We start from the raw sequence: 21786 nt of genomic DNA, 5'->3' as shown, positions 1-21786 counted from the left end.
CCTAGTTTGAAACCCTAACCCTAATTTGAAACCGTAGTTTGAAAACCTAACCCTAATATAAAACCCTAGTTTGAAACCCTAACCCTAACGTAAAACCCTAGTTTGAATCCCTAACCCTAATGCAAAACCCTAGTTTGAAACCCTAACTCTAATGTAAAACCCTAGTTTGTAACCCTAACCTAATGTAAAACCCTAATTTGAAACACTAACCCAAATGTAAAACACTAGTTTGAAACCGTAACGCTAATTTGAAACCCTAGTTTGAAACACTTACCCTAATGTAAAACCCTAGTTTGAAACCGTAACCCTAATTTGAAACCCTAGTTTGAAACCCTAACCCTAATTTGAAACCTTAGTTTGAAACCCTTACCCTAATGCAAAACCCTTGTTTGAAACCCTAACCCTAATGTAAAACCCTAGTTTGTAACCCTAACCCTAATGTAAAACCCTAGTTTGAAACCCTAACCCTAATGTAAAATCCTAGTTTGAAACCCTAACCCTAATGTTAAACCCTAGTTTGTAACCCTAACCCTAATATAAAAACCCTAGTTTGAAACCCTAACCCTAATTTGAAACCCTAGTTTGAAACCCTAACCCTAATATTAAACCCTAGTTTGAAACCCTAACCCTAATTTGAAACCGTAGTTTGAAAACCTAACCCTAATATAAAACCCTAGTTTGAAACCCTAACCCTAACGTAAAACCCTAGTTTGAATCCCTAACCCTAATGCAAAACCCTAGTTTGAAACCCTAACCCTAATGTAAAACCCTAGTTTTTAACCCTAATCCTAATGTAAAACCCTAGTTTGAAACACTAACCCTAATGTAAAACACTAGTTTGAAACCGTAACGCTAATTTGAAACCCTAGTTTGAAACACTTGCCCTAATGTAAAACCCTAGTTTTGCAACCGTAACCCTAATATGAAACCCTAGTTTGAAACCCTAACCCTAATTTGAAACCCTAGTTTGAAACCCTAACCCTAATGCAAAACCCTTGTTTGAAACCCTAACCCTAATGTAAAACCCTAGTTTGTAACCCTAACCCTAATGTTAAACCCTAGTTTGTAACCCTAACCCTAATATAAAAACCCTAGTTTGAAACCCTAACCCTAATGTTAAACCCTAGTTTGAAACCCTAACCCTAATGTAAAACCCCTTGTTTGTAACCCTAAACCTAATTTGAAACTCTAGTTTGAAACCCTAACCCTAATGTTAAACCCTAGTTTGAAACCCTAAACCTAATTTGAAACCGTAGTTTGAAAACCTAACCCTAATATAAAACCCTAGTTTTAAACCCTAACCCTAACGTAAAACCCTAGTTTGAATCCCTAACCCTAATGTAAAACCCTAGTTTGAAACCCTAACCATAATGTAAAACCCTAGTTTGAAACCCTAACCCTAATGGTAAACCCTAGTTTGAAACCCTAACCCTAATGTAAAACCCTAGTTTGAAGCATTAACCCTAATGTAAAACCCTAGTTTGAAACCCTAACCATAATGTAAAACCCTAGTTTGAAACCCTAACCCTAATGGTTAACCCTAGTTTGTAACCCTAACCCTAATGCAAAACCCTAGTTTGAAACCCTAACCCTAATGTAAAACCCTAGTTTGTAACCCTAACCCTAATGTAAAACCCTAGTTTGAAACCCTAACCCTAATGTAAAACCCTAGTTTGAAGCATTAACCCTAATGTAAAACCCTTGTTTGAAACCCTAACCCTAATATTAAACCCTAGTTTGAAACCCTAACCCTAACGTAAAACCCTAGTTTGAAACCCTAACCCTAATGTAAAACTCTAGTTTGAAACCCTAACCCTAATGTTAAACCCTAGTTTGTAACCCTAACCCTAATATAAATACCCTAGTTTGAAACCCTAACCCTAATGTTAAACCCTAGTTTGAAACCCTAACCCTAATGTAAAACCCCTTGTTTGTAACCCTAACCCTAATTTGAAACCCTAGTTTGAAACCCTAACCCTAATGTTAAACCCTAGTTTGAAACCCTAACCCTAATTTGAAACCGTAGTTTGAAAACCTAACCCTAATATAAAACCCTAGTTTGAAACCCTAACCCTAACGTAAAACCCTAGTTTGAATCCCTAACCCTAATGCAAAACACTAGTTTGAAACCCTAACCCTAATGTAAAACCCTAGTTTGTAACCCTAATCCTAATGTAAAACCCTAGTTTGAAACACTAACCCTAATGTAAAACACTAGTTTGAAACCGTAACGCTAATTTGAAACCCTAGTTTGAAACACTAACCCTAATGCAAAACCCTTGTTTGAAACCCTAACCCTAATGTAAAACCCTAGTTTGTAACCCTAACCCTAACGTAAAACCCTAGTTTGAATCCCTAACCCTAATGCAAAACCCTAGTTTGAAACCCTAACCCTAATGTAAAACCCTAGTTTGTAACCCTAATCCTAATGTAAAACCCTAGTTTGAAACCGTAACCCTAATTTGAAACCCTAGTTTGAAACCCTAACCCTAATTTGAAACCCTAGTTTGAAACCCTAACCCTAATGCAAAACCCTTGTTTGAAACCCTAACCCTAATGTAAAACCCTAGTTTGAATCCCTAACCCTAATGTAAAACCCTAGTTTGTAACCCTAACCCTAATGTAAAACCCTAGTTTGTAACCCTAATCCTAATGTAAAACCCTAGTTTGAAACACTAACCCTAATGTAAAACACTAGTTTGAAACCGTAACGCTAATTTGAAACCCTAGTTTGAAACACTAATCCTAATGCAAAACCCTTGTTTGAAACCCTAACCCTAATGTAAAACCCTAGTTTGTAACCCTAACCCTAATGTAAAACACTAGTTTGAAACCCTAACCCTAACGTAAAACCCTAGTTTGAATCCCTAACCCTAATGCAAAACCCTAGTTTGAAACCCTAACCCTAATGTAAAACCCTAGTTTGTAACCCTAATCCTAATGTAAAACCCTAGTTTGAAACCGTAACCCTAATTTGAAACCCTATTTCGAAACCCTAACCCTAATTTGAAACCCTAGTTTGAAACCCTAACCCTAATGCAAAACCCTTGTTTGAAACCCTAACCCTAATGTAAAACCCTAGTTTGTAACCCTAACCCTAATATAAAAACCCTAGTTTGAAACTCTAACCCTAATGTTAAACCCTAGTTTGAAACCCTAACCCTAATGTAAAACCCCTTGTTTGTAACCCTAACCCTAATTTGAAACCCTAGTTTGAAACCCTAACCCTAATGTTAAACCCTAGTTTGAAACCCTAACCCTAATTTGAAACCCTAGTTTGAAACCCTAACCCTAATGTTAAACCCTAGTTTGTAACCCTAACCCTAATATAAAAACCCTAGTTTGAAACCCTAACCCTAATGTTAAACCCTAGTTTGAAACCCTAACCCTAATGTAAAACCCCTTGTTTGTAACCCTAACCCTAATTTGAAACCCTAGTTTGAAACCCTAACCCTAATGTTAAACCCTAGTTTGAAACCCTAACCCTAATTTGAAACCGTAGTTTGAAAACCTAACCCTAATATAAAACCCTAGTTTGAAACCCTAACCCTAACGTAAAACCCTAGTTTGAATCCCTAACCCTAATGCAAAACACTAGTTTGAAACCCTAACCATAATGTAAAACCCTAGTTTGTAACCCTAATCCTAATGTAAAACCCTAGTTTGAAACCGTAACCCTAATTTGAAACCCTAGTTTGAAACCCTAACCCTAATTTGAAACCCTAGTTTGAAACCCTAACCCTAATGCAAAACCCTTGTTTGAAACCCTAACCCTAATGTAAAACCCTAGTTTGAAACCCTAACCATAATGTAAAACCCTAGTTTGAATCCCTAATCCTAATGTAAAACCCTAGTTTGAAACACTAACCCTAATGTAAAACACTAGTTTGAAACCGTAACGCTAATTTGAAACCCTAGTTTGAAACACTAACCCTAATGCAAAACCCTTGTTTGAAACCCTAACCCTAATGTAAAACCCTAGTTTGTAACCCTAACCCTAATGTAAAACCCTAGTTTGAAACCCTAACCCTAACGTAAAACCCTAGTTTGAATCCCTAACCCTAATGCAAAACCCTAGTTTGAAACCCTAACCCTAATGTAAAACCCTAGTTTGTAACCCTAATTCTAATGTAAAACCCTAGTTTGAAACCGTAACCCTAATTTGAAACCCTAGTTTGAAACCCTAACCCTAATTTGAAACCGTAGTTTGAAAACCTAACCCTAATATAAAACCCTAGTTTGAAACCCTAACCCTAATTTGAAACCGTAGTTTGAAAACCTAACCCTAATATAAAACCCTAGTTTGAAACCCTAACCCTAACGTAAAACCCTAGTTTGAATCCCTAACCCTAATGCAAAACCCTAGTTTGAAACCCTAACCCTAATGTAAAACCCTAGTTTGTAACCCTAACCCTAATGTGAAACCCTAGTTTGAAACACTAACCCTAATGTAAAACACTAGTTTGAAACCGTAACGCTAATTTGAAACCCTAGTTTGAAACACTTGCCCTAATGTAAAACCCTAGTTTGAAACCGTAACCCTAATTTGAAACCCTAGTTTGAAACCCTAACCCTAATTTGAAACCCTAGTTTGAAACCCTAACCCTAATGCAAAACCCTTGTTTGAAACCCTAACCCTAATGTAAAACCCTAGTTTGTAACCCTAACCCTAATGTAAAACCCTAGTTTGAAACTCTAACCCTAATGTAAAACCCTAGTTTGAAACCCTAACCCTAATGTTTAACCCTAGTTTGTAACCCTAACCCTAATATAAAAACCCTAGTTTGAAACCCTAACCCTAATGTTAAACCCTAGTTTGAAACCCTAACCCTAATGTAAAACCCCTTGTTTGTAAAACTAACCCTAATTTGAAACCCTAGTTTGAAACCCTAACCCTAATGTTAAACCCTAGTTTGAAACCCTAACCCTAATTTGAAACCGTAGTTTGAAAACCTAACCCTAATATAAAACCCTAGTTTGAAACCCTAACCCTAACGTAAAACCCTAGTTTGAATCCCTAACCCTAATGTAAAACCCTAGTTTGTAACCCTACCCCTAATGTAAAACCCTAGTTTGAAACCCTAACCATAATGTAAAACCCTAGTTTGAAACCCTAACCCTAATGGTAAACCCTAGTTTGAAACCCTAACCCTAATGTAAAACCCTAGTTTGAAGCATTAACCCTAATGTAAAACCCTAGTTTGAAAGCCTAACCATAATGTAAAAACCTAGTTTGAAACCCTAACCCTAATGGTAAACCCTAGTTTGAAAGCCTAACCATAATGTAAAAACCTAGTTTGAAACCCTAACCCTAATGGTAAACCCTAGTTTGTAACCCTAACCCTAATGCAAAACCCTAGTTTGTAACCCTAACCCTAATGCAAAACCCTAGTTTGAAACCCTAACCCTAATGTAAAACCCTAGTTTGTAACCCTAACCCTAATGTAAAACCCTAGTTTGAAACCCTAACCCTAATGTAAAACCCTAGTTTGAAGCATTAACCCTAATGTAAAACCCTTGTTTGAAACCCTAACCCTAATGTTAAACCCTAGTTTGAAACCCTAACCCTAACGTAAAACCCTAGTTTGAAACCCTAACCCTAATGTAAAACCCTAGTTTGTAACCCTAACCCTAATTTGAAAACCGAGTTTGAAACGCTAACCCTAACGTAAAACCCTAGTTTGAATCCCTAAACCTAATGTAAAACCCTATTTTGAAACCGTAACCCTAATTTGAAACCCTAGTTTGAAACCCTAACCCTAATGTAAAACACTAGTTTGTAACCCTAACCCTAATTTGAAACCCTAGTTTGAAACCCTAACCCTAATGCAAAACCCTAGTTTGAAACCCTAACCCTAATGTTAAACCCTAGTTTGAAACCCTAACCCTAATTTGAAACCGTAGTTTGAAAACCTAACCCTAATATAAAACCCTAGTTTGAAACCCTAACCCTAACATAAAACCCTAGTTTGAATCCCTAACCCTAATGCAAAACCCTAGTTTGAAACCCTAACTCTAATGTAAAACCCTAGTTTGTAACCCTAACCCTAATGTAAAACCCTAATTTGAAACACTATCCCTAATGTAAAACACTAGTTTGAAACCGTAACGCTAATTTGAAACCCTAGTTTGAAACACTTACCCTAATGTAAAACCCTAGTTTGAAACCCTAACCCTAATGTTAAACCCTAGTTTGAAACCCTAAACCTAATTTGAAACCGTAGTTTGAAAACCTAACCCTAATATAAAACCCTAGTTTTAAACCCTAACCCTAACGTAAAACCCTAGTTTGAATCCCTAACCCTAATGTAAAACCCTAGTTTGTAACCCTAACCCTAATGTAAAACCCTAGTTTGAAACCCTAACCATAATGTAAAACCCTAGTTTGAAACCCTAACCCTAATGGTAAACCCTAGTTTGAAACCCTAACCCTAATGTAAAACCCTAGTTTGAAGCATTAACCCTAATGTAAAACCCTAGTTTGAAACCCTAACCATAATGTAAAACCCTAGTTTGAAACCCTAACCCTAATGGTAAACCCTAGTTTGTAACCCTAACCCTAATGCAAAACCCTAGTTTGAAACCCTAACCCTAATGTAAAACCCTAGTTTGTAACCCTAACCCTAATGTAAAACCCTAGTTTGAAACCCTAACCCTAATGTAAAACCCTAGTTTGAAGCATTAACCCTAATGTAAAACCCTTGTTTGAAACCCTAACCCTAATATTAAACCCTAGTTTGAAACCCTAACCCTAACGTAAAACCCTAGTTTGAAACCCTAACCCTAATGTAAAACTCTAGTTTGAAACCCTAACCCTAATGTTAAACCCTAGTTTGTAACCCTAACCCTAATATAAAAACCCTAGTTTGAAACCCTAACCCTAATGTTAAACCCTAGTTTGAAACCCTAACCCTAATGTAAAACCCCTTGTTTGTAACCCTAACCCTAATTTGAAACCCTAGTTTGAAACCCTAACCCTAATGTTAAACCCTAGTTTGAAACCCTAACCCTAATTTGAAACCGTAGTTTGAAAACCTAACCCTAATATAAAACCCTAGTTTGAAACCCTAACCCTAACGTAAAACCCTAGTTTGAATCCCTAACCCTAATGCAAAACACTAGTTTGAAACCCTAACCCTAATGTAAAACCCTAGTTTGTAACCCTAATCCTAATGTAAAACCCTAGTTTGAAACACTAACCCTAATGTAAAACACTAGTTTGAAACCGTAACGCTAATTTGAAACCCTAGTTTGAAACACTAATCCTAATGCAAAACCCTTGTTTGAAACCCTAACCCTAATGTAAAACCCTAGTTTGTAACCCTAACCCTAATGTAAAACACTAGTTTGAAACCCTAACCCTAACGTAAAACCCTAGTTTGAATCCCTAACCCTAATGCAAAACCCTAGTTTGAAACCCTAACCCTAATGTAAAACCCTAGTTTGTAACCCTAATCCTAATGTAAAACCCTAGTTTGAAACCGTAACCCTAATTTGAAACCCTATTTCGAAACCCTAACCCTAATTTGAAACCCTAGTTTGAAACCCTAACCCTAATGCAAAACCCTTGTTTGAAACCCTAACCCTAATGTAAAACCCTAGTTTGTAACCCTAACCCTAATGTAAAACCCTAGTTTGAAACCCTAACCCTAATGTAAAACCCTAGTTTGAAACCCTAACCCTAATGTTAAACCCTAGTTTGTAACCCTAACCCTAATATAAAAACCCTAGTTTGAAACTCTAACCCTAATGTTAAACCCTAGTTTGAAACCCTAACCCTAATGTAAAACCCCTTGTTTGTAACCCTAACCCTAATTTGAAACCCTAGTTTGAAACCCTAACCCTAATGTTAAACCCTAGTTTGAAACCCTAACCCTAATTTGAAACCCTAGTTTGAAACCCTAACCCTAATGTTAAACCCTAGTTTGTAACCCTAACCTTAATATAAAAACCCTAGTTTGAAACCCTAACCCTAATGTTAAACCCTAGTTTGAAACCCTAACCCTAATGTAAAACCCCTTGTTTGTAACCCTAACCCTAATTTGAAACCCTAGTTTGAAACCCTAACCCTAATGTTAAACCCTAGTTTGAAACCCTAACCCTAATTTGAAACCGTAGTTTGAAAACCTAACCCTAATATAAAACCCTAGTTTGAAACCCTAACCCTAACGTAAAACCCTAGTTTGAATCCCTAACCCTAATGCAAAACACTAGTTTGAAACCCTAACCATAATGTAAAACCCTAGTTTGTAACCCTAATCCTAATGTAAAACCCTAGTTTGAAACCGTAACCCTAATTTGAAACCCTAGTTTGAAACCCTAACCCTAATTTGAAACCCTAGTTTGAAACCCTAACCCTAATGCAAAACCCTTGTTTGAAACCCTAACCCTAATGTAAAACCCTAGTTTGAATCCCTAACCCTAATGTAAAACCCTAGTTTGTAACCCTAACCCTAATGTAAAACCCTAGTTTGAAACCCTAACCATAATGTAAAACCCTAGTTTGAATCCCTAATCCTAATGTAAAACCCTAGTTTGAAACACTAACCCTAATGTAAAACACTAGTTTGAAACCGTAACGCTAATTTGAAACCCTAGTTTGAAACACTAACCCTAATGCAAAACCCTTGTTTGAAACCCTAACCCTAATGTAAAACCCTAGTTTGTAACCCTAACCCTAATGTAAAACCCTAGTTTGAAACCCTAACCCTAACGTAAAACCCTAGTTTGAATCCCTAACCCTAATGCAAAACCCTAGTTTGAAACCCTAACCCTAATGTAAAACCCTAGTTTGTAACCCTAATCCTAATGTAAAACCCTAGTTTGAAACCGTAACCCTAATTTGAAACCCTAGTTTGAAACCCTAACCCTAATTTGAAACCGTAGTTTGAAAACCTAACCCTAATATAAAACCCTAGTTTGAAACCCTAACCCTAATTTGAAACCGTAGTTTGAAAACCTAACCCTAATATAAAACCCTAGTTTGAAACCCTAACCCTAACGTAAAACCCTAGTTTGAATCCCTAACCCTAATGCAAAACCCTAGTTTGAAACCCTAACCCTAATGTAAAACCCTAGTTTGTAACCCTAACCCTAATGTGAAACCCTAGTTTGAAACACTAACCCTAATGTAAAACACTAGTTTGAAACCGTAACGCTAATTTGAAACCCTAGTTTGAAACACTTGCCCTAATGTAAAACCCTAGTTTGAAACCGTAACCCTAATTTGAAACCCTAGTTTGAAACCCTAACCCTAATTTGAAACCCTAGTTTGAAACCCTAACCCTAATGCAAAACCCTTGTTTGAAACCCTAACCCTAATGTAAAACCCTAGTTTGTAACCCTAACCCTAATGTAAAACCCTAGTTTGAAACTCTAACCCTAATGTAAAACCCTAGTTTGAAACCCTAACCCTAATGTTTAACCCTAGTTTGTAACCCTAACCCTAATATAAAAACCCTAGTTTGAAACCCTAACCCTAATGTTAAACCCTAGTTTGAAACCCTAACCCTAATGTAAAACCCCTTGTTTGTAAAACTAACCCTAATTTGAAACCCTAGTATGAAACCCTAACCCTAATGTTAAACCCTAGTTTGAAACCCTAACCCTAATTTGAAACCGTAGTTTGAAAACCTAACCCTAATATAAAACCCTAGTTTGAAACCCTAACCCTAACGTAAAACCCTAGTTTGAATCCCTAACCCTAATGTAAAACCCTAGTTTGTAACCCTACCCCTAATGTAAAACCCTAGTTTGAAACCCTAACCATAATGTAAAACCCTAGTTTGAAACCCTAACCCTAATGGTAAACCCTAGTTTGAAACCCTAACCCTAATGTAAAACCCTAGTTTGAAGCATTAACCCTAATGTAAAACCCTAGTTTGAAAGCCTAACCATAATGTAAAAACCTAGTTTGAAACCCTAACCCTAATGGTAAACCCTAGTTTGAAAGCCTAACCATAATGTAAAAACCTAGTTTGAAACCCTAACCCTAATGGTAAACCCTAGTTTGTAACCCTAACCCTAATGCAAAACCCTAGTTTGTAACCCTAACCCTAATGCAAAACCCTAGTTTGAAACCCTAACCCTAATGTAAAACCCTAGTTTGTAACCCTAACCCTAATGTAAAACCCTAGTTTGAAACCCTAACCCTAATGTAAAACCCTAGTTTGAAGCATTAACCCTAATGTAAAACCCTTGTTTGAAACCCTAACCCTAATGTTAAACCCTAGTTTGAAACCCTAACCCTAACGTAAAACCCTAGTTTGAAACCCTAACCCTAATGTAAAACCCTAGTTTGTAACCCTAACCCTAATTTGAAAACCGAGTTTGAAACGCTAACCCTAACGTAAAACCCTAGTTTGAATCCCTAAACCTAATGTAAAACCCTATTTTGAAACCGTAACCCTAATTTGAAACCCTAGTTTGAAACCCTAACCCTAATGTAAAACACTAGTTTGTAACCCTAACCCTAATTTGAAACCCTAGTTTGAAACCCTAACCCTAATGCAAAACCCTAGTTTGAAACCCTAACCCTAATGTTAAACCCTAGTTTGAAACCCTAACCCTAATTTGAAACCGTAGTTTGAAAACCTAACCCTAATATAAAACCCTAGTTTGAAACCCTAACCCTAACATAAAACCCTAGTTTGAATCCCTAACCCTAATGCAAAACCCTAGTTTGAAACCCTAACTCTAATGTAAAACCCTAGTTTGTAACCCTAACCCTAATGTAAAACCCTAATTTGAAACACTATCCCTAATGTAAAACACTAGTTTGAAACCGTAACGCTAATTTGAAACCCTAGTTTGAAACACTTACCCTAATGTAAAACCCTAGTTTGAAACCGTAACCCTAATTTGAAACCCTAGTTTGAAACCCTAACCCTAATTTGAAACCCTAGTTTGTAACCCTAACCCTAATGTAAAACCCTAGTTTGAAACCCTAACCCTAATGTAAAACCCTAGTTTGAAACCCTAACCCTAATGTTAAACCCTAGTTTGTAACCCTAACCCTAATATAAAAACCCTAGTTTGAAACCCTAACCCTAATGTTAAACCCTAGTTTGAAACCCTAACCTTAATGTAAAACCCCTTGTTTGTAACCCGAACCCTAATTTGAAACCCTAGTTTTAAACCCTAACCCTAATGTTAAACCCTAGTTTGAAACCCTAAACCTAATTTGAAACCGTAGTTTGAAAACCTAACCCTAATATAAAACCCTAGTTTGAAACCCTAACCCTAACGTAAAACCCTAGTTTGAATGCCTAACCCTAATGCAAAACCCTAGTTTGAAACCCTAACCCTAATGTAAAACCCTAGTTTGTAACCCTAATCCTAATGTAAAACCCTAGTTTGAAACACTAACCCTAATGTAAAACCCTAGTTTGAAACCGTAACCCTAATTTGAAACCCTAGTTTGAAACCCTAACCCTAATTTGAAACCCTAGTTTGAAACCCTAACCCTAATGCAAAACACTTGTTTGAAACCCTAACCCTAATGTAAAACCCTAGTTTGTAACCCTAACCCTAATGTAAAACCCTAGTTTGAAACCCTAACCCTAATGTAAAACCCTAGTTTGAAACACTAACCCTAATGTTAAACCCTAGTTTGTAACCCTAACCCTAATATAAAAACCCTAGTTTGAAACCCTAACCCTAATGTTAAACCCTAGTTTGAAACCCTAACCCTAATGTAAAACCCCTTGTTTGTAACCCTAACCCTAATTTGAAACCCTAGTTTGAAACCCTAACCCTAATGTTAAACCCTAGTTTGAAACCCTAACCCTAATTTGAAACCCTAGTTTGAAAACCTAACCCTAATATAAAACCCTAGTTTTAAACCCTAACCCTAACGTAAAACCCTAGTTTGAATCCCTAACCCTAATGTAAAACCCTAGTTTGTAACCCTAACCCTAATGTAAAACCCTAGTTTGAAACCCTAACCATAATGTAAAACCCTAGCTTGAAACCCTAACCCTAATGGTAAACCCTAGTTTGAAACCCTAACCCTAATGTAAAACCCTAGTTTGAAGCATTAACCCTAATGTAAAACCCTAGTTTGAAACCCTAACCATAATGTAAAACCCTAGTTTGAAACCCTAACCCTAATGGTAAAACCTAGTTTGTAACCCTAACCCTAATGCAAAACCCTAGTTTGAAACCCTAACCCTAATGTTAAACCCTAGTTTGAAACCCTAACCCTAATGTAAAACCCCTTGTTTGTAACCCTAACCCTAATGTTAAACCCTAGTTTGAAACCAAAACCCTAACGTAAAACCCTAGTTTGAAACCCTAACCCTAATGTAAAACCCTAGTTTGTAACCCTAACCCTAATTTGAAAACCGAGTTTGAAACGCTAACCCTAACGTAAAACCCTAGTTTGAATCCCTAACCCTAATGTAAAACCCTATTTTGAAACCGTAACCCTAATTTGAAACCCTAGTTTGAAAACCTAACCCTAATGTAAAACACTAGTTTGTAACCCTAACCCTAATTTGAAACCCTAGTTTGACACCCTAACCCTAATGCAAAACCCTAGTTTGTAACCCTAACCCTAATGTAAAACCCTAGTTTGAAACCCTAACCCTAACGTAAAACCCTAGTTTGAATCCCTAACCCTAATGCAAAACCCTAGTTTGAAACCCTAACCCTAATGTAAAACCCTAGTTTGTAACCCTAATCCTAATGTAAAACCCTAGTTTGAAACCGTAACCCTAATTTGAAACCCTAGTTTGAAACCCTAACCCTAATTTGAAACCGTAGTTTGAAAACCTAACCCTAATATAAAACCCTAGTTTGAAACCCTAACCCTAACGTAAAACCCTAGTTTGAATCCCTAACCCTAACGTAAAACCCTAGTTTGAATCCCTAACCCTAATGCAAAACACTAGTTTGAAACCCTAACCATAATGTAAAACCCTAGTTTGTAACCCTAATCCTAATGTAAAACCCTAGTTTGAAACCGTAACCCTAATTTGAAACCCTAGTTTGAAACCCTAACCCTAATTTGAAACCCTAGTTTGAAACCCTAACCCTAATGCAAAACCCTTGTTTGAAACCCTAACCCTAATGTAAAACCCTAGTTTGAATCCCTAACCCTAATGTAAAACCCTAGTTTGTAACCCTAACCCTAATGTAAAACCCTAGTTTGAAACCCTATCCATAATGTAAAACCCTAGTTTGAATCCCTAATCCTAATGTAAAACCCTAGTTTGAAACACTAACCCTAATGTAAAACACTAGTTTGAAACCGTAACGCTAATTTGAAACCCTAGTTTGAAACACTAACCCTAATGCAAAACCCTTGTTTGAAACCCTAACCCTAATGTAAAACCCTAGTTTGTAACCCTAACCCTAATGTAAAACCCTAGTTTGAAACCCTAACCCTAACGTAAAACCCTAGTTTGAATCCCTAACCCTAATGCAAAACCCTAGTTTGAAACCCTAACCCTAATGTAAAACCCTAGTTTGTAACCCTAATCCTAATGTAAAACCCTAGTTTGAAACCGTAACCCTAATTTGAAACCCTAGTTTGAAACCCTAACCCTAATTTGAAACCGTAGTTTGAAAACCTAACCCTAATATAAAACCCTAGTTTGAAACCCTAACCCTAACGTAAAACCCTAGTTTGAATCCCTAACCCTAATGCAAAACCCTAGTTTGAAACCCTAACCCTAATGTAAAACCCTAGTTTGTAACCCTAACCCTAATGTGAAACCCTAGTTTGAAACACTAACCCTAATGTAAAACACTAGTTTGAAACCGTAACGCTAATTTGAAACCCTAGTTTGAAACACTTGCCCTAATGTAAAACCCTAGTTTGAAACCGTAACCCTAATTTGAAACCCTAGTTTCAAACCCTAACCCTAATTTGAAACCCTAGTTTGAAACCCTAACGCTAATGCAAAACCCTTGTTTGAAACCCTAACCCTAATGTAAAACCCTAGTTTGTAACCCTAACCCTAATGTAAAACCCTAGTTTGAAACTCTAACCCTAATGTAAAACCCTAGTTTGAAACCCTAACCCTAATGTTTAACCCTAGTTTGTAACCCTAACCCTAATATAAAAACCCTAGTTTGAAACCCTAACCCTAATGGTAAACCCTAGTTTGAAACCCTAACCCTAATTTGAAACCGTAGTTTGAAAACCTAACCCTAATATAAAACCCTAGTTTGAAACCCTAACCCTAACGTAAAACCCTAGTTTGAATCCCTAACCCTAATGTAAAACCCTAGTTTGTAACCCTACCCCTAATGTAAAACCCTAGTTTGAAACCCTAACCATAATGTAAAACCCTAGTTTGAAACCCTAACCCTAATGGTAAACCCTAGTTTGAAACCCTAACCCTAATGTAAAACCCTAGTTTGTAACCCTAACCCTAACGTAAAACCCTAGTTTGAATCCCTAACCCTAATGCAAAACCCTAGTTTGAAACCCTAACCCTAATGTAAAACCCTAGTTTGTAACCCTAATCCTAATGTAAAACCCTAGTTTGAAACCGTAACCCTAATTTGAAACCCTAGTTTGAAACCCTAACCCTAATTTGAAACCCTAGTTTGAAACCCTAACCCTAATGCAAAACCCTTGTTTTAAACCCTAACCCTAATGTAAAACCCTAGTTTGAATCCCTAACCCTAATGTAAAACCCTAGTTTGTAACCCTAACCCTAATGTAAAACCCTAGTTTGAAACCCTAACCATAATGTAAAACCCTAGTTTGAATCCCTAACCCTAATGTAAAACCCTAGTTTGTAACCCTAATCCTAATGTAAAACCCTAGTTTGAAACACTAACCCTAATGTAAAACACTAGTTTGAAACCGTAACGCTAATTTGAAACCCTAGTTTGAAACACTAATCCTAATGCAAAACCCTTGTTTGAAACCCTAACCCTAATGTAAAACCCTAGTTTGTAACCCTAACCCTAATGTAAAACACTAGTTTGAAACCCTAACCCTAACGTAAAACCCTAGTTTGAATCCCTAACCCTAATGCAAAACCCTAGTTTGAAACCCTAACCCTAATGTAAAACCCTAGTTTGTAACCCTAATCCTAATGTAAAACCCTAGTTTGAAACCGTAACCCTAATTTGAAACCCTATTTCGAAACCCTAACCCTAATTTGAAACCCTAGTTTGAAACCCTAACCCTAATGCAAAACCCTTGTTTGAAACCCTAACCCTAATGTAAAACCCTAGTTTGTAACCCTAACCCTAATGTAAAACCCTAGTTTGAAACCCTAACCCTAATGTAAAACCCTAGTTTGAAACCCTAACCCTAATGTTAAACCCTAGTTTGTAACCCTAACCCTAATATAAAAACCCTAGTTTGAAACTCTAACCCTAATGTTAAACCCTAGTTTGAAACCCTAACCCTAATGTAAAACCCCTTGTTTTTAACCCTAACCCTAATTTGAAACCCTAGTTTGAAACCCTAACCCTAATGTTAAACCCTAGTTTGAAACCCTAACCCTAATTTGAAACCCTAGTTTGAAACCCTAACCCTAATGTTAAACCCTAGTTTGTAACCCTAACCCTAATATAAAAATCCTAGTTTGAAACCCTAACCCTAATGTTAAACCCTAGTTTGAAACCCTAACCCTAATGTAAAACCCCTTGTTTGTAACCCTAACCCTAATTTGAAACCCTAGTTTGAAACCCTAACCCTAATGTTAAACCCTAGTTTGAAACCCTAACCCTAATTTGAAACCGTAGTTTGAAAACCTAACCCTAATATAAAACCCTAGTTTGAAACCCTAACCCTAACGTAAAACCCTAGTTTGAATCCCTAACCCTAATGCAAAACACTAGTTTGAAACCCTAACCATAATGTAAAACCCTAGTTTGTAACCCTAATCCTAATGTAAAACCCTAGTTTGAAACCGTAACCCTAATTTGAAACCCTAGTTTGAAACCCTAACCCTAATTTGAAACCCTAGTTTGAAACCCTAACCCTAATGCAAAACCCTTGTTTGAAACCCTAACCCTAATGTAAAACCCTAGTTTGAATCCCTAACCCTAATGTAAAACCCTAGTTTGTAACCCTAACCCTAATGTAAAACCCTAGTTTGAATCCCTAATCCTAATGTAAAACCCTAGTTTGAAACACTAACCCTAATGTAAAACACTAGTTTGAAACCGTAACGCTAATTTGAAACCCTAGTTTGAAACACTAACCCTAATGCAAAACCCTTGTTTGAAACCCTAACCCTAATGTAAAACCCTAGTTTGTAACCCTAACCCTAATGTAAAACCCTAGTTTGAAACCCTAACCCTAACGTAAAACCCTAGTTTGAATCCCTAACCCTAATGCAAAACCCTAGTTTGAAACCCTAACCCTAATGTAAAACCCTAGTTTGTAAACCTAATCCTAATGTAAAACCCTAGTTTGAAACCGTAACCCTAATTTGAAACCCTAGTTTGAAACCCTAACCCTAATTTGAAACCGTAGTTTGAAAACCTAACCCTAATATAAAACCCTAGTTTGAAACCCTAACCCTAACGTAAAACCCTAGTTTGAATCCCTAACCCTAATGCAAAACCCTAGTTTGAAACCCTAACCCTAATGTAAAACCCTAGTTTGTAACCCTAACCCTAATGTGAAACCCTAGTTTGAAACACTAACCCTAATGTAAAACACTAGTTTGAAACCGTAACGCTAATTTGAAACCCTAGTTTGAAACACTTGCCCTAATGTAAAACCCTAGTTTGAAACCGTAACCCTAATTTGAAACCCTAGTTTGAAACCCTAACCCTAATTTGAAACCCTAGTTTGAAACCCTAACCCTAATGCAAAACCCTTGTTTGAAACCCTAACCCTAATGTAAAACCCTAGTTTGTAACCCTAACCCTAATGTAAAACCCTAGTTTGAAACTCTAACCCTAATGTAAAACCCTAGTTTGAAACCCTAACCCTAATGTTTAACCCTAGTTTGTAACCCTAACCCTAATATAAAAACCCTAGTTTGAAACCCTAACCCTAATGTTAAACCCTAGTTTGAAACCCTAACCCTAATGTAAAACCCCTTGTTTGTAAAACTAACCCTAATTTGAAACCCTAGTTTGAAACCCTAACCCTAATGTTAAACCCTAGTTTGAAACCCTAACCCTAATTTGAAACCGTAGTTTGAAAACCTAACCCTAATATAAAACCCTAGTTTGAAACCCTAACCCTAACGTAAAACCCTAGTTTGAATCCCTAACCCTAATGTAAAACCCTAGTTTGTAACCCTACCCCTAATGTAAAACCCTAGTTTGAAACCCTAACCATAATGTAAAACCCTAGTTTGAAACCCTAACCCTAATGGTAAACCCTAGTTTGAAACCCTAACCCTAATGTAAAACCCTAGTTTGAAGCATTAACCCTAATGTAAAACCCTAGTTTGAAAGCCTAACCATAATGTAAAACCCTAGTTTGAAACCCTAACCCTAATGGTAAACCCTAGTTTGTAACCCTAACCCTAATGCAAAACCCTAGTTTGAAACCCTAACCCTAATGTAAAACCCTAGTTTGTAACCCTAACCCTAATGTAAAACCCTAGTTTGAAACCCTAACCCTAATGTAAAACCCTAGTTTGAAGCATTAACCCTAATGTAAAACCCTTGTTTGAAACCCTAACCCTAATGTTAAACCCTAGTTTGAAACCCTAACCCTAACGTAAAACCCTAGTTTGAAACCCTAACCCTAATGTAAAACCCTAGTTTGTAACCCTAACCCTAATTTGAAAACCGAGTTTGAAACGCTAACCCTAACGTAAAACCCTAGTTTGAATCCCTAAACCTAATGTAAAACCCTATTTTGAAACCGTAACCCTAATTTGAAACCCTAGTTTGAAACCCTAACCCTAATGTAAAACACTAGTTTGTAACCCTAACCCTAATTTGAAACCCTAGTTTGAAACCCTAACCCTAATGCAAAACCCTAGTTTGAAACCCTAACCCTAATGTTAAACCCTAGTTTGAAACCCTAACCCTAATTTGAAACCGTAGTTTGAAAACCTAACCCTAATATAAAACCCTAGTTTGAAACCCTAACCCTAACATAAAACCCTAGTTTGAATCCCTAACCCTAATGCAAAACCCTAGTTTGAAACCCTAACTCTAATGTAAAACCCTAGTTTGTAACCCTAACCCTAATGTAAAACCCTAATTTGAAACACTAACCCTAATGTAAAACACTAGTTTGAAACCGTAACGCTAATTTGAAACCCTAGTTTGAAACACTTACCCTAATGTAAAACCCTAGTTTGAAACCGTAACCCTAATTTGAAACCCTAGTTTGAAACCCTAACCCTAATTTGAAACCCTAGTTTGTAACCCTAACCCTAATGTAAAACCCTAGTTTGAAACCCTAACCCTAATGTAAAACCCTAGTTTGAAACCCTAACCCTAATGTTAAACCCTAGTTTGTAACCCTAACCCTAATATAAATACCCTAGTTTGAAACCCTAACCCTAATGTTAAACCCTAGTTTGAAACCCTAACCCTAATGTAAAACCCCTTGTTTGTAACCCGAACCCTAATTTGAAACCCTAGTTTTAAACCCTAACCCTAATGTTAAACCCTAGTTTGAAACCCTAACCCTAATTTGAAACCGTAGTTTGAAAACCTAACCCTAATATAAAACCCTAGTTTGAAACCCTAACCCTAACGTAAAACCCTAGTTTGAATGCCTAACCCTAATGCAAAACCCTAGTTTGAAACCCTAACCCTAATGTAAAACCCTAGTTTGTAACCCTAATCCTAATGTAAAACCCTAGTTTGAAACACTAACCCTAATGTAAAACCCTAGTTTGAAACCGTAACCCTAATTTGAAACCCTAGTTTTAAACCCTAACCCTAATTTGAAACCCTAGTTTGAAACCCTAACCCTAATGCAAAACACTTGTTTGAAACCCTAACCCTAATGTAAAACCCTAGTTTGTAACCCTAACCCTAATGTAAAACCCTAGTTTGAAACCCTAACCCTAATGTAAAACCCTAGTTTGAAACACTAACCCTAATGTTAAACCCTAGTTTGTAACCCTAACCCTAATATAAAAACCCTAGTTTGAAACCCTAACCCTAATGTTAAACCCTAGTTTGAAACCCTAACCCTAATGTAAAACCCCTTGTTTGTAACCCTAACCCTAATTTGAAACCCTAGTTTGAAACCCTAACCCTAATGTTAAAACCTAGTTTGAAACCCTAACCCTAATTTGAAACCCTAGTTTGAAAACCTAACCCTAATATAAAACCCTAGTTTTAAACCCTAACCCTAACGTAAAACCCTAGTTTGAAACCCTAACCCTAATGTAAAACCCTAGTTTGAAACCCTAACCCTAATGTTAAACCCTAGTTTGTAACCCTAACCCTAATATAAATACCCTAGTTTGAAACCCTAACCCTAATGTTAAACCCTAGTTTGAAACCCTAACCCTAATGTAAAACCCCTTGTTTGTAACCCGAACCCTAATTTGAAACCCTAGTTTTAAACCCTAACCCTAATGTTAAACCCTAGTTTGAAACCCTAACCCTAATTTGAAACCGTAGTTTGAAAACCTAACCCTAATATAAAACCCTAGTTTGAAACCCTAACCCTAACGTAAAACCCTAGTTTGAATGCCTAACCCTTATGCAAAACCCTAGTTTGAAACCCTAACCCTAATGTAAAACCCTAGTTTGTAACCCTAATCCTAATGTAAAACCCTAGTTTGAAACACTAACCCTAATGTAAAACCCTAGTTTGAAACCGTAACCCTAATTTGAAACCCTAGTTTTAAACCCTAACCCTAATTTGAAACCCTAGTTTGAAACCCTAACCCTAATGCAAAACACTTGTTTGAAACCCTAACCCTAATGTAAAACCCTAGTTTGTAACCCTAACCCTAATGTAAAACCCTAGTTTGAAACCCTAACCCTAATGTAAAACCCTAGTTTGAAACACTAACCCTAATGTTAAACCCTAGTTTGTAACCCTAACCCTAATATAAAAACCCTAGTTTGAAACCCTAACCCTAATGTTAAACCCTAGTTTGAAACCCTAACCCTAATGTAAAACCCCTTGTTTGTAACCCTAACCCTAATTTGAAACCCTAGTTTGAAACCCTAACCCTAATGTTAAAACCTAGTTTGAAACCCTAACCCTAATTTGAAACCCTAGTTTGAAAACCTAACCCTAATATAAAACCCTAGTTTTAAACCCTAACCCTAACGTAAAACCCTAGTTTGAATCCCTAACCCTAATGTAAAACCCTAGTTTGTAACCCTAACCCTAATGTAAAACCCTAGTTTGAAACCCTAACCATAATGTAAAACCCTAGCTTGAAACCCTAACCCTAATGGTAAACCCTAGTTTGAAACCCTAACCCTAATGTAAAACCCTAGTTTGAAGCATTAACCCTAATGTAAAACCCTAGTTTGAAACCCTAACCATAATGTAAAACCCTAGTTTGAAACCCTAACCCTAATGGTAAAACCTAGTTTGTAACCCTAACCCTAATGCAAAACCCTAGTTTGAAACCCTAACCCTAATATAAAAAACCCTAGTTTGAAACCCTAACCCTAATGTTAAACCCTAGTTTTAAACCCTAACCCTAATGTAAAACCCCTTGTTTGTAACCCTAACCCTAATGTTAAACCCTAGTTTGAAACTAAAACCCTAACGTAAAACCCTAGTTTGAAACCCTAACCCTAATGTAAAACCCTAGTTTGTAACCCTAACCCTAATTTGAAAACCGAGTTTGAAACGCTAACCCTAACGTAAAACCCTAGTTTGAATCCCTAACCCTAATGTAAAACCCTATTTTGAAACCGTAACCCTAATTTGAAACCCTAGTTTGAAAACCTAACCCTAATGTAAAACACTAGTTTGTAACCCTAACCCTAATTTGAAACCCTAGTTTGACACCCTAACCCTAATGCAAAACCCTAGTTTGAAACCCTAACCCTAATGTAAAACCCTAGTTTGAAACCCTAACCCTAATGTTAAACCCTAGTTTGAAACCCTAACCCTAATTTGAAACCGTAGTTTGAAAACCTAACCCTAATATAAAACCCTAGTTTGAAACCCTAACCCTAACGTAAAACCCTAGTTTGAATCCCTAACCCTAATGCAAAACCCTAGTTTGAAACCCTAACTCTAATGTAAAACCCTAGTTTGTAACCCTAACCTAATGTAAAACCCTAATTTGAAACACTAACCCAAATGTAAAACACTAGTTTGAAACCGTAACGCTAATTTGAAACCCTAGTTTGAAACACTTACCCTAATGTAAAACCCTAGTTTGAAACCGTAACCCTAATTTGAAACCCTAGTTTGAAACCCTAACCCTAATTTGAAACCTTAGTTTGAAACCCTAACCCTAATGCAAAACCCTTGTTTGAAACCCTAACCCTAATGTAAAACCCTAGTTTGTAACCCTAACCCTAATGTAAAACCCTAGTTTGAAACCCTAACCCTAATGTAAAACCCTAGTTTGAAACCCTAACCCTAATGTTAAACCCTAGTTTGTAACCCTAACCCTAATATAAAAACCCTAGTTTGAAACCCTAACCCTAATTTGAAACCCTAGTTTGAAACCCTAACCCTAATATTAAACCCTAGTTTGAAACCCTAACCCTAATTTGAAACCGTAGTTTGAAAACCTAACCCTAATATAAAACCCTAGTTTGAAACCCTAACCCTAACGTAAAACCCTAGTTTGAATCCCTAACCCTAATGCAAAACCCTAGTTTGAAACCCTAACCCTAATGTAAAACCCTAGTTTTTAACCCTATTCCTAATGTAAAACCCTAGTTTGAAACACT

Source organism: Vanacampus margaritifer, chromosome 17 (genome assembly GCF_051991255.1).
Source record: "Vanacampus margaritifer isolate UIUO_Vmar chromosome 17, RoL_Vmar_1.0, whole genome shotgun sequence".
Lineage (NCBI taxonomy): Eukaryota > Metazoa > Chordata > Actinopteri > Syngnathiformes > Syngnathidae > Vanacampus > Vanacampus margaritifer.
This window is presented reverse-complemented; position numbering follows the sequence as displayed.